The sequence below is a fragment of the Camelus ferus genome, chromosome 35 (genome assembly GCF_009834535.1).
Source record: "Camelus ferus isolate YT-003-E chromosome 35, BCGSAC_Cfer_1.0, whole genome shotgun sequence".
NCBI lineage: Eukaryota > Metazoa > Chordata > Mammalia > Artiodactyla > Camelidae > Camelus > Camelus ferus.
In genome coordinates this window covers 6,342,131-6,355,448 of record NC_045730.1, presented here as the reverse complement: position 1 = coordinate 6,355,448, position 13,318 = coordinate 6,342,131, and the positions used below count along the sequence as shown (strand labels likewise).

At 45.1% G+C, this 13,318-nt stretch overlaps 1 pseudogene; it reads left to right on the top strand.

The window, feature by feature from the left end:
* The first annotated feature begins 9,572 nt into the window (after positions 1–9,572).
* On the top strand, positions 9,573–12,535 carry LOC102510615 (annotated as a pseudogene).
* The last annotated feature ends 783 nt before the right edge of the window (positions 12,536–13,318 follow it).

The window sequence follows — 13,318 nt, the reverse complement described above, 5'->3', positions numbered from 1 at the left end:
CTTAATTATTCACATTTTAAAAGAAGGAAATTGGGCTAGACTGTCTTGAGTGCTCAGTCCAGTCCTGAAATTCTGCCACCTTAGAATCTATTTTTAATTCTTCAACCTGGATTCTTTCTGAGTAGCTAAAGGAAGATACAAAACCCTAAAAAAGGATCTGGCCCCAGGCACTGGCAACACTTTATCCTTGCCTCTTTTTTTATCTTCTTGTAAATGCTCATGAAACCTGCTTGCTCTTAAAATAAAGGTACTAGGAATGTAGTCTGCTCTCTAGGCCTAGATATTTTGCTTCTAAGACCATTTCTATTCAGTTTTTTTTATCCATCTCCTGTTTTTGCCTACTTCTTTACAGAGTTATATCAAGCTTATCAGACTGACAAAATTTGAATCTCTGTAGGTCAACACCTGATAAAACACCCCACCGTTGTAAATAATAGAGCTTAGGAGAAATGTGTTGGAGGTTTTGTTTGCTTGCCTGATTGTTCTGGTTCACAGAGCCATATCTATATGCTGAGATGACTGAACTGGTCGGGTAGGGGAGAGGGGAGAGTAAAAACTTCAGGTCCAGTCTTGTCAGCACTCTTAGTAGCCAAAATATGCTGACCATCAATTTTGTAGGATTCAGTTGGTAAGATGATATAATAACTTTTAAAATCGGAGGCCACCAAGACCAGTCTGCTCAGTAGTTTCGTGTGCGTGTTGACTGGTAATGTCGACCGTGATGATGTGGTTCCCTGACGTACCAGCTTCCAGGACTCTAGGAACTGAAAGAATCCCTGTGCCTTCCAAATGGCACAACTTAATCCCACAGAGAAAATTACTCAAGTGGGATGAGCGGCCCCTATCTGTGTAATTATAAATTATAAATAAGTAATTAAAGATTAATTCTACATCTCAGTAGGCCCTAAGATGGATGGGCCATCTGGTTATGCCTGCGATGTTTAAAGAGCCTCAGCTCTTATCTGTCCCAATCAACAGCAAGACCTTTTGGAGAGAAATGATGCAAGAAATCTCTGCATCTGTGTTTATATGGATCCTATCTAACTGTTCCCTAAACGTTTAAAGTGTTTTCTGATGGGTCTGTTTAATGGCACCTATACTGTCCATATAATTCTCTTTAATTCTCATTTTTGAAAAGCTATGAAGATTTAGGAGATCCTACTACTTTAGATCAGCCCTTTTTCATCCCAAGTGTGATAAACATCTTTGTATGAATTACTGAGTCACACTGTTACCAAGTCCAAACTCGTTCTGCTCACCACATGACAGGTCAATACATCGGGAGATGAGGTGTCGGGGCAAGAAAGAATGACCTTATTTGGAAAGTCGGCAGACTGAGAAGATCTGGTAGACTACTGTCCTGGAGAACCCTCTCCCCCAAGTCAGAATTCAGGCTCCTTTTATACTAAAAAGGGGAGGGGTGTGGCTGGTTGTTGCAGACTCGGTGTCAGAATCCTCTGCCCTTGCAGCGGTCCACGTGGGTCAGGTCGTGGCGTCCCCATAAACCTCCAACAGGACAAATGTTTTTTTCTATTCTGCAACTTTTTATATGAGTGGAAAAGTGTTAATACCCTTAAAGGTCAGAGCCTTGAGAATAGGCTCTCCTGTATATCTCAGGCCATAGGCAACATTCTTTTACAAAAAGGTACAGAACCAGCAAACAGAGCACAGGGTTAAAGCCAAAGGAACAGATCTAATATGGAGTCAGATTTGTCCTTTTCTGTTAGAACACCAAAAGATAGATCTAGTCTCTCCTGCAGAATGATCCCTGAACAGCTCTTTCGGATGCTCCCTTATTTCCTCCTTATTCTGGGTAATGTCTTTGCTGCCAGGATTAAAAACTAGCAGAGGACTGTCAGCTGTCCGGGAGTGGTGGGTTTCATCTACCCATTGCTCTTCATTTCAGTGCAGTACACTGTGTACAGCCGACAAGGCTGAGTTCATTAGCAGAGTCGTTCAGAAAGCCTTCAGCAGTGGGGGTTCTTCTCTTTCCCTGTCCACTCCATCCTGCCACCCAACAGCCTTGCCTCAATAAATCATCTTGGCATTCCCTCTTCTCTTTCCAGTCCTACCTTCTGCACTCTTCCATCTGATGGCAAGTTAGGTTGGCATAAGAAAGAATGGCAGGTCATCTGTTGCATTGCCTTTTTGGTTGATGACTTCAAGTTAAGGTCAAAGGAGAAAAACACCCAGCCATAATCTCATGGACCACTTTGAGAAATGAAGGCGTGGCACACAGCACAGTATGCGGATCAGGTCTCTCCCTTGCTAACAAGCTTCCAGTGGCCTCCTGTTACACTGAGAGCAAAGGTGAACTCTTCACACAGCCTGCACAGTGGCCCTCTGCCCACCACTCCGTCATCTTAGATCGCACTCGCTCACTCCAGCAATGCACAGTGGTATCAGGAAGTGGCATGCTCTTGCTCGGAGAGCATAGCTCAAGTGGTAGAGCACATGCTTAACATGTTCAATCCCCAGTACCTCCTCTAAAAATAAATAAATAAATAAGTAGACCTAATTAACCCCCCCCCCCCCCCCAGAAAAAAGAAGTGGCATGCTCTTGCTTATGCAGGCTGGTGGGACTACGAGTTGCCACAGATATTCTGGAGATCTACTTTGCACTATGTGTCAAAAGCTTTCCTATACATATTTTTTTAAGCCAGCGATGTCACTTCTTGCTTTTTATCCTAAAGAAATAATCCCTATACATGAAGAGATCAATGTTCACAGTTAGAGTGCGTTGCAAGTTTCCTTAGAAGGAGTAAAAGTTGAAAACCCTCTCTATGACAACCAAAAAAGAAGTTGCTTAAATAGCCTGCAATGCATTCATATTTCTGAAGCCATTAAATTTAGACTGTGTCCTTAAATATGGGATGTGCCCCATGACCTCCTTCTAAAGAGTATGGTAGGGAAAATGGGGGGAAAGAGTCACTTTCACAGTGGAGTAGCCCAGTAAACAATACCTCGGCATGGTATCACCACGTTGATTTAATCATGTTGGTGGTATCTGTCCTTGATGTTATGGTAGGACGGTACGTTTCCTCTACAGTTTTCCTCCTCAGATTCCACTACCCCAATCTTATCTTGAGATAAACATCAAACTCCGATAGAGGGACATTCAACAAAATACCTGACTAGTACCTCTCTGAACTGTCAAGACTGTCAAACATAAGGAAAGTCTGAACAACTGACATAGTCTGGAGGAGCCTGAAGAGACATGACAGGTAAAAGGAATGTGTCCTGAATGGGAATCTCGGAACAGAAAAAAGGAAATTAGGTAAAATCTTTAAAAATCTGAATAAAGTATGGACTTTAATTAATGCTAATATGTCAGTATCAGTTCATTCATTGTGACACACGTATCATGCTAATGTTAAAAATGGGAGATGTTCATGGTGGGAGAAACTGGGTGTGGAGTCTGAATTACTTTCTCAATTTTTCCATAAACATAAAACACTTCCAAAAATTAAACTCTATTTAAAAGGGGAAAAAAAGATGCCATAGGTATATATGTATTTAAACAAAGTATGTTGCTAATTTAACTTAAATAAAAAAGCAGAATATCAAACAGAATCTGATTATAAAAGAAATTACATACATATGCACACATATCCAAATTTCATTACATGCATATAGACGTCTAAAGAAAAATCTGAACAAATGAATATTAACACATTAACAATGGGAGGACAGGTGATTTTTTTTTTCTTTTTGCCTGTTTTCTAATTTTTGGCAATGATTGCCTAAGTATTAAAAATCTGTTACTTTGGTTTTTGTTCTTTGCTTTATTCAAATCTTCCAAATGTTTAGGTGTGCCAGTGTAGCCAATGATAAATGCAATCTCCTGAAAATGGCACCACATTAAGACATGGAAATAGGAATCAATTTTATTGCACCTTGTATTGCAATTTGTTTTAAATTTTAAATAATCTTAGAATTACAGAAAATTTGCAAAAGTAGAAGAGTTCCTATTCACCCATCATCCAGCTTCCCCTAATGTTGACATGTCACATGATCATCGTCAAAATGATCAAAACTGGGAAATTAACATAGATATAAGAGTATTAACAAAACTTTAGACCATATTCGAACTTCACCACTTTTTCTACCACTGCCCCTTTTCCTCTTCCAGGAACCCATCCAGAATCCCAGGCTGCATTTAGCTGTTACGTCTCCTTAGCTCACTCTAACTTGTGAACCTTAGTCTTTTCCTTGTCATCCGTGAACTTGATATTTTTGAATAGGACTCTAGTTATTTTGTAGTATTTCCCTCACATGGAGTTTGTCTGATGCTCTTCTCCTGATTGGAAGAAGGTTACGCATTTTGGCAAGAACATCACAGAAATGACCTTGCCCTTCTGGGTGTTTCTTGTCAGAGTGTCCATGCGGCTGATTCACCTTATTACCAGGGAGGTTAACTTTGTCCCCTTAGTTAGGGTGTGTCCACTAGCTATTTCCACTTGTAGAGTTACTGTTTTTCTCTTGAAATTCCTTATCTTAGGGAAGATACCTTAAGACCATTCAAATATCCTGATTCCTCCTCAAGCTTCTGCCCCCTAATTTTAGCATCTCTTCCGTGTCTCTTGTCTGCAATGCTTACTACTGTGTTGTCTAATGGTGATTTTTCTATTCATTCTTTCTATATTTATTAATTGGAATTTCTCAAGGAAAAGATATTCTTTCTTCCTTAAGTATGTATTTATTTTTATATCAGTATGAACTTATCCCATTCTACCAATTACTATCCAATACTACCATTATGTGTTTTTAAATAAAACATACAAAGTATAAATATATCAAATTGTTTGAGACTATGCCATTGGGCACGCTTTTGGGTTGACTCCTTCATCCTTTAGACATGCCCTCATCCATTTTGGAGAAATTGCTACTTTATGACATCACAAGATGTTCCAGGGTCCTCTTGTATTTCTTTGCCCCGATCCTGGAATGAACCATGTCTCCAAGGAGCCCTGGTCCCTTTTGTTGGAAGATGTTTAGAAACAAAATCCAGACCCAAGGTGTGCTATTAATACTGGAAAACCATTGTTACTAGGGCTTCTGAGCAGACAGAACTAGGAAATAGATGTATATATACCAAGCCACATGAACGCACAAGAACCTGGTTTTCTATATTCATCTCTTTGCATCAATAGATGGATGAGAGATAGATTCCAATCCAACACCACAGGTTCATTTTCCCTTTCTTTGTGTTTTTCCTCTTTCTCCAACAGTGAAAAACCTAGTTCTCATTATCTACAATGTTTGTACTTTTTTATTCAATCCGAATATCCTTGTAAAGTAGTTTCAGCATTACTAACCCATACCCCCTGTAACAAATGCAATAATTGAATTTGTATATTATCATATGGGTTTGTTTCTGTTTGTTTGGTCTTTCGATTTATAGCATGCCATCAAAATGTTATTTTCCAAAGTTACTTTGGTTCATTTTCTTCCCTACCCCCTTGAAGGTGGTTCTGTCAGCAATTTATAATACATTTTTTAGGCTCATTTGTGTTTTGTTTTTTAACATAGGTTCATTCATTTTTGCTTTTCCACATATCCTGGGTTGTTTTAGTTTTTTTTTTTAACTTTCTTGACTATGTGAAACAAAACTGTAGTTCTAACAGTCAGAGCAACACAAAAAAGTACACTCAGAAAAATGTCAACCTCCCTCTTCAAAGTGCCCCCTTCCCACTCTCCTTCCCTCTTCCTACCCACCCTCGGGTGGAAAACCCATCTTTTTAGTTTCCGTTCATGTCTCCTGTATTTCTTTTGCACAAATTAGCAAACACTTGTGTATTTTATTATAGCTTCCTCTTTCCTTCATAAAGGCAGCATACTATAGGTTCTCTTCTGGACTTGACTCTTTCCACTTTCCACTTTAAGTGCTTAGCATGGCTTCAAGGATGGTTTGGTCTTTCCCTGCCTCCCTAGTTTTGTCTCTCCACCAGCAGGACAATGTTCTCCACCACAGCCAAGCCCTTGTACCTCCCTGGAAATGTACTTGAAGGCCAGGTTCATGATCTCTGCTAGTGAAAAGGGATAGTGGCAGTCTCCCGGGAAGGAGGGGTTCAAGTTTGTGTTCACTGAGATTGGAACCTTTGTGCTGAAACATTCTAAGTTACATAATAGGCATGTCTGCCTTTGCTCTCAGGTTACCTACTGCTGCATTTGACTTAAATACTTTCTTGTGCCCAAGACTCTTTCCATTTCCGGGTAAATGGTGAAAAAAAAAAAAAAAAAGATCTTGATTCCCATGGATTTTACCTCCTAGTTTAGAAGATATTCCCACAGTTCACAGATTCTTCTGATCCCAAATTAGTGTTGTTAGTCTTTACCCCAAAGAGACCCCCCAAACTTGGAAAGTTCCTAAGGATGTGCCTGTGACTTAGTGTGTGAATACAGCTGGAAGTCTTCAGTGAAATGAGAGCTGGTCTTTAGAGGCAAAGCAAGCTTCTTTAAACTGGAAGAAACCGCAGCATTTTTGATGAAAAACAAAAATGACAAGTTACAGGTATACACAATGATACGGTTTTCCTGCAAATTATTTCATGCTATGTGACCAGCTCAGGGACTGCCCTTTGAGAAGCTGAGAATAACTCTAATCTCTAAATGACTACATCGAGTTGGGCCATTATCACCCCTGATGAGAAGACACCATCTGCCCAAACTCACATTTGAGGATTCCCTCTGACAGGCGACTTACAAGTGCAATGAATTTTTTAATTGAAAGATACTGCTGTTCCATTTTGTCTATTCCCCACTCATTTATTTAATGCCCAAGTAGCATCTTTGTCTTAGTGACGTTGCATTCCTGTTGTCTGCCCCACACCTGAAGCCATAATCCTCCTTGTGACATCTTAACCCATAAAGGGTTGCTATGGAAATAATTAGAATGTCACCCACAAAAGGTTTATTACTTTTGGTTGAGTACCATCCTGACCATATAAACTCTTAAAGACACTATTTAAGGCAAATGTTCCAATGAGAAATTAGGGAGAAAATAGATTTCTGGAAGCATAAATGTATCAATACAAGTAAAATGATTCCAGTTCAACGAACTTGGCCATGTCTAATAATTCCACAGTATGAAATGCAGAGGTGAAATTTCTCTTAGTAACTCCTTTTCCTTCTTTACATTAATTGTTTTCTATGCAGTCTTTTTAATGTACTTTTTGTAAGTGGATCTTTTCTCCAATATAATTAGATAAGACTGTATTACAAATATCTAAAACAACAAAACCGAGCCAAAGCTGCTCAAAAGTCTCTACAATCTCAAGCATGTATAAATAAATATGAACGTCATCACCTCTCTCCACCACCTACACACTGAGGACAGCGTTGAAGCCACACTCTCTCGTAAACACATATTTTTCCTCTCTTCAAGTTTAAAAAAGATCAATGCTAGTTTGCATCCTAAATCATTCAGATGCATATAATTTCAGTGCCTGGAGATGTGAGGTGTAATTATTCACATTTGCAAGAAACAAGAAGACATCTTTTGGTCATAAATTAGCAGAAACAGAACGTGTGACTTAGTACTTCTGTATATTAATGCATTTCCGAAGTGTTTAAAGAGTACTTTTTAAAGCAATTCCCTGTGATAGCTACTTGTTTCCAGTTAAGGAAAAGTTGGCACAAGTAATTCCACTGATCCTTTGCCGCAGCCACCATCTCTAGCCGTGGACCACCAGTGGCGTAACACGTGTAACGCACGGAGCTATACACCTATACTTCGTCCCACCCAAGTACGGCCCATGTGCCATGTTAATTCCCAAAAGCCTATGTAATGAGAAGACACTGCATTTTTTTAACTTCAAAACATGCATTTATATCTATTATGCTAGCAAAAGTGATTCACGATTACTTTTCAGCAAATGTTAGTTGAGTACCTCCTAGGAGTTGGGCCCTCTCTAGTTTGCCATTTAATTGGCCAACACTGCCTGGCCTCTTCTCTCATGCTCTGGCTACAGGGCCAAGATATGTAAGTCTGAGGGGGGCTGTCTACGAAGAGGAGGCATCTTTCCTTACCTGAACGCACTCTCTACCTAAATTGAAAGCCAGTTAGCAACCTTTCCTGTTTCCATTTTACCAACCCCTGCCGGTAGGCATGGTTCGTAAGTGGGGTTCTCCAAACAGCCCACTCCTCGCAGGACATCCAAGAAGTCACCCAGAGCAGCAAGACTCAGAAAAGCCAACACAGAGAGGTGAATACTAGTTTATCCCCGTGGGAAAAGCTTCCTGCATAAAAGATGGGCAGAATGTATTTGCGGTCTAGTCTGTCAAAACTATGCCATGTAAAACTATGGGGAAAAAATTGATAAAATCTGAAGATAAATTGATAGAAATTGTTTTAAAAAATTGCAGAGATCTGTTTTATAGACATGGCCTCCTTGCAATCTTTTTCCCCATTATCACTCAGCAAGCAGAGAAAAGTTACAGAATGAGGGTTAGAACTCGTACCAGGTAACACGCTAGTGGCCAAAGCTGCCACTTCTTCACCTTGATTTCTTCCTAAATTATTTCCCTTTTTTGACTCATCTCTCTTGTTAGAGTCATCAAAGCAATTTTCTAGTCCATGTGAATTTGTTCAGTCTCTTCTCCTAGATCTATGTCAACATTTTCACATGTTCATCCAAGTTCTTCCCTTCCCCGGCACCCCTACAGAGCTCTCTCTGAAGTGGAGAACTTGGCAGAGCCTTCCTAGCAAAGCAGCGTGCTTCCCCCTGGGGGTTTGAGATGTGTGCTGTGTTTAACCTCCTCCTCACTGGCCCGCCTGCCAACAGTTACTATAATGTTAAAGCGCTTCCATTTCCCTCCAGTGGGTAAATCTAGCCCCACAAAGGCCACCTATTTTTCTTCTGCTTCACTATTGATAGATTTTCTCCTGCGGGCCTCTGTCCAATGGAGGATGATCCCTCTAAAAGGGCCATGGAACTAGCTGACCAGCCATACTCCCTATCTTTGACCTTGACATAGGGGATCTTTGGGTAAGTCACGTAACCCTTGGTAATTTCTCAATGCTTGTACTTGAAGAGACGATCACCTAGTCTGCCCAACTATGTTGTGCTCTCGGAGGCCAGAACGTTTGTCAATGTTGCCTGCATCTCATTGATATTATTTCCTGCCTGTCCTTTGGCTCGGATGACATAAAGATGGAGATGAACGTTCTAAAAGATAGTGTCCTTACTTTGCATTTGCACCTGATTATTAATTCCCTAAACTGCTTAACTTCAGCCTGTGCCATTTCTCATTTTAATTAAATGGCCCATCCAGGGCATGAATCCTGCATCGCCTAAATCTTACCCATTCGTCTCAGGCAAATCAGCTACCTTACTTTTCATGCTTTCTTTCACTCTCTTACTTTTGAATCTTACAGCAGGATTTGTTATTGTGAAAATGTAAGTCTGTACTTTGAGGACAACAGGAAAATCTGCAGAAAACTTAGACAAAAGATAACATGGAAAAGAAACATTATTTTCCTTTGGTCCTCCTGAAGATGCAGTCATCACTAAGGCAGCCCCTGGAGCTTCTCTGGGCAGTAGAGATGATGGGCCAGACTACCAAACAAAATGGGCAGGCTTGAGTGGGCAATCCCAGAGGTCCCCGGTGACCGTCTGCAAAAACCTCAACGCCCAGCTTCCCTGGCACCTGGGGCCGCAGACTCCTCCCTCCCTGCCGCAGTCCCGGCTCCGTGCGACCCCGCCGCCTCGCTCTCCGGGCCTTCCGCCTGGCTGCTCGGGGCAGGGCGGTGGCAAAGGCCCGCCTCCGCGTCCAGCCAGACCCGCAAGGAGTCACTTCCCCCCTCCGCTTTTGTTTCCTCAAGTGTTACGCGGGCAGTGGGCGAGGCTGGCTCTAACCGAAGTCCCGGCTCGGGATCGCCGGCCCCACCCCTCGTCCTTCCCTCGCCTCTGGCCGGGGCGCCCCCTCCGCTTGCTCAGCTCTGCCCGCGCCCCTGGACAATCCTCTCCTGGCCTAGGGCGCCGGCACCTCGAGCCTTCTGTAACCTCTGGCTACACCTTTTTTCCAGGGCGGAGCCCCAGGCCGGCTCCGCCTTGCAGCGGCCCGCACAGCAGCCCCGGTCCTTTTCCCCAAAGCCCCTCTCCAGAGTTAGGGTCCCGGCTCGCCGCCTGGGCGGCGCGCGGGCCTGTGTGCCGTCTCCGCCCGCTCCCGGCCACGGCCTCGGCCCGGGCCTCCGGCTCCCGCTGTTACCGCTCCCGTTGCTATCACCGTCTCCAGCGGCCTCGGCCGCAGATCGTCCCTGGGGCAGCGACCCCGTCAACCCAGAGAAGCTGCTGGTGATCGCCGTGGCCACAGCCGAGACGGAGGGATACCGGCCTTTTCTGCGGTCTGCAGAGTTTTTCAACTACACCGTGCGGACCCTGGGCCTGGGACAGGAGTGGCGAGGGGGTGATGTAGCCCGAACGGTTGGTGGAGGACAGAAAGTCAGGTGGCTAAAGAAAGAAATGGAGAAATACGCAGACCGGGAAGATAAGGTCATCATGTTCGTGGACAGCTACGATGTGATTCTGGCTGGCAGCCCCTCCGAGCTGCTGAAGAAGCTTGTCCGGAGTGGCAGCCGTCTGCTCTTCTCCACGGAGGGCTTCTGCTCGCCTGAGTGGGGGCTGGCGGAGCAGGACCCTGAGGTGGGCACGGGGAAGCGCTTCCTCCACTCTGGTGTGTTCGTCGGCTTCGCCCCCAACATCCACCAAATCGTCCGCCCGTGGAACTACAAAGATGCCAATGATGACTAACTGTTCTACACTTGGCTCCACCTGGACCCCAGGACTCGGGGAGAAACTCAGCCTTAACCTGGGTCATAAATCCCGGATCTTTCAGAATCTCAACGAGGCTCTAGATGAGGTGGTTTTAAAGTTTGGTCGGAATCGTGTGCATATCCGGAACTTGGCCTACGACACACTTCCCACTGTGGTCCATGGGACTGGTCCCACTAAGCATCAGCTGAATTACTTGGGAAACTACATCCCCAATGGCTGGGCTCCTGAGGGAGGTTGTGGGTTCTGCAACCAGGACTGGAGGACACTCCCAGGGGGTGGTGGCCTCCCCCGCAGGTGCTTCTGGCCATATTTGTGGAACAAGCTACCCCGTTCCTGCCCTGTTTCCTACAGCGGCTGCTGCTCCTGGACTATCCTCCCGACAGGATCACCCTTTTCCTGCAGAACAGCCCCACATTGCTGACTCCTGGCCCCAGCTCCAGGACCACTTCTCAGCTGTGAAGCTGGTGGGGCCCGAGGAGGCCCTGACCCCAGGCGAGGCCAGGGACATGGCCATGGACAGTTGTCAGCAGGACCTCAGATGTGAATTCTACTTCAGCCTGGATGCCGATACTGTCGTCACCAACCCACAGACCCTGCGCACCCTCATCGAGGAGAACAGGAAGGTGAGCGCACCCATGCTGTCCTGCCACGGGAAGCTGTGGTCCAACTTCTGGGGAGCCCTGAGCCCTGATGAGTACTACGCCCGCTCTGAGGACTACGTGGAGCTGGTGCAGGGGAGGCGAGTGGGCGCATGGAATGTGCCCTATATATCCCAGGCCTATGTGATCCATGGGGAAACCCCGAGGACAGAGCTGCTCCAGAGGGAGGTGTTCTCAGGCAGCGACACTGACCCAGACATGGCCTTCTGTAAGACCCTGCGGGACCAGGGCATCTTCCTCCACCTCAGCAATCAGCACGAATTTGGCCTCCTCCTGGCCACTTCCCGGTACGACACAGACCACCTGCACCCTGACCTCTGGCAGATCTTCGACAACCCCCTGGACTGGAAGGAGCAGTGCATTCAGGAGAACTACAGCCAGGCTCTTGAAGGGGAGGGACCCATGGAGCAGCCCTGCCCAGATGTGTATTGGTTCCCTCTGCTGTCCGAGCAAATGTGCGATGAGCTAGTGGAGGAAATGGAGCACTGTGGCCAGTGGTCAGGAGGCCAGCACGAGGACTCAAGGCTGGCTGGAGGCTACGAGAACGTGCCCACCGTGGACATCCACATGAAGCAGGTGGGCTACGAGGACCAGTGGCCGTAGCTGCTGAGGACGTACGTGAGGCCTATGACCAAGAGCCTGTTCCCAGGCTACCGCACCAAGACCCGGGCGGTGATGAACTTCGTGGTCTGCTACCGGCCAGATGAGCAGCCCCCTCTGTGGCCGCATCACAACTCATCCACCTTTACCCTCAATGTTGCCCCCAACCACAAGGGCCTGGATTATGAGGGGGGAGGCTGCCATTCCTGTGCTACAACTGCGTGGTCTCATCCCCGAGGAACTGCTGGGGGCTCCTTCACCCTGGCTGCCTCACCCACTACCATGAAGGGCTGCCCACCACTCGGGGCACTCACTACATCATGGTGTCCTTTGTTGACCCCTGACACTCAACCACTCTGCCCAGCCTTTCCTGCCATTGTGCCTTTTTGTGCCCCCATCTTTGGAGGGGGTCTCTCCAGCTCCTCACCTCCTGGGTATATGTTCCATGTGCCTGGGACTGAATGTGCTGCCTTGCCCCTGCCCACCACCACATGGCCCTCAGGAAGCTCATGGAGCCCCCAGCCCCGCCCCTTAGCCCCCAGGGGTTCACAGGAAGAGGGCTTCTGGAGGTTCACCAAGTGCTAAATTATTGTTTCTCAGTATCCCTCTCAATAAAGGAGGATATGTAACTCTCAGGGGAAAGAAACAAAAAGATAATGTGGATAGTATTGACACAGACTTTAAAAATCAGATGTTTGTTATTAAAGTGTGCATTTATTTAGAAATATCTGCCACCATCATTCTGTTTGTGGGTGGAGAAGACAAGAAATTGACTAGTGCTGGCAGCCTCTTGGAAAGATGCTGTGTCAAATAAGCCAAAATAAGCCAAGATTGGGGATTGGTTAGCCATCTCATGCAGAGTTTTAATTGAAAAATTTTAGAAGTTCTAGTGAATTATTTTAACTTTAACTTCTGAATGAGGTCATATCCCAAAAATCAGTTCCAATGCATGTTGTAAGAGAGAATTCTCTTTACCCTTCTGATGTCTATTTAAAACCAAACCAAAACCAGCCATCATGGTAAAGCAGTTTCTTCACTTTTTTTTAACCTGTTACTAAATCTTTTAGATCTCAAAATTGAAGAAGACTCGAGACACCTAGGGCAGGGAAGGAAATGAAAAAGGCACCTTGCAAGAGAGCATCGGGTATTTTAGGAGACAGATGGTTAGACCTGAAGTCTGGGAGGGATCCAGCTTTGTGAAGGGCCAGAGAGAAGCAGGAGAGGGGTACAGAAGAAAAGAGAACAGGGCCGATGTGGGTGCTCAGAGAATGAGAAGCATTG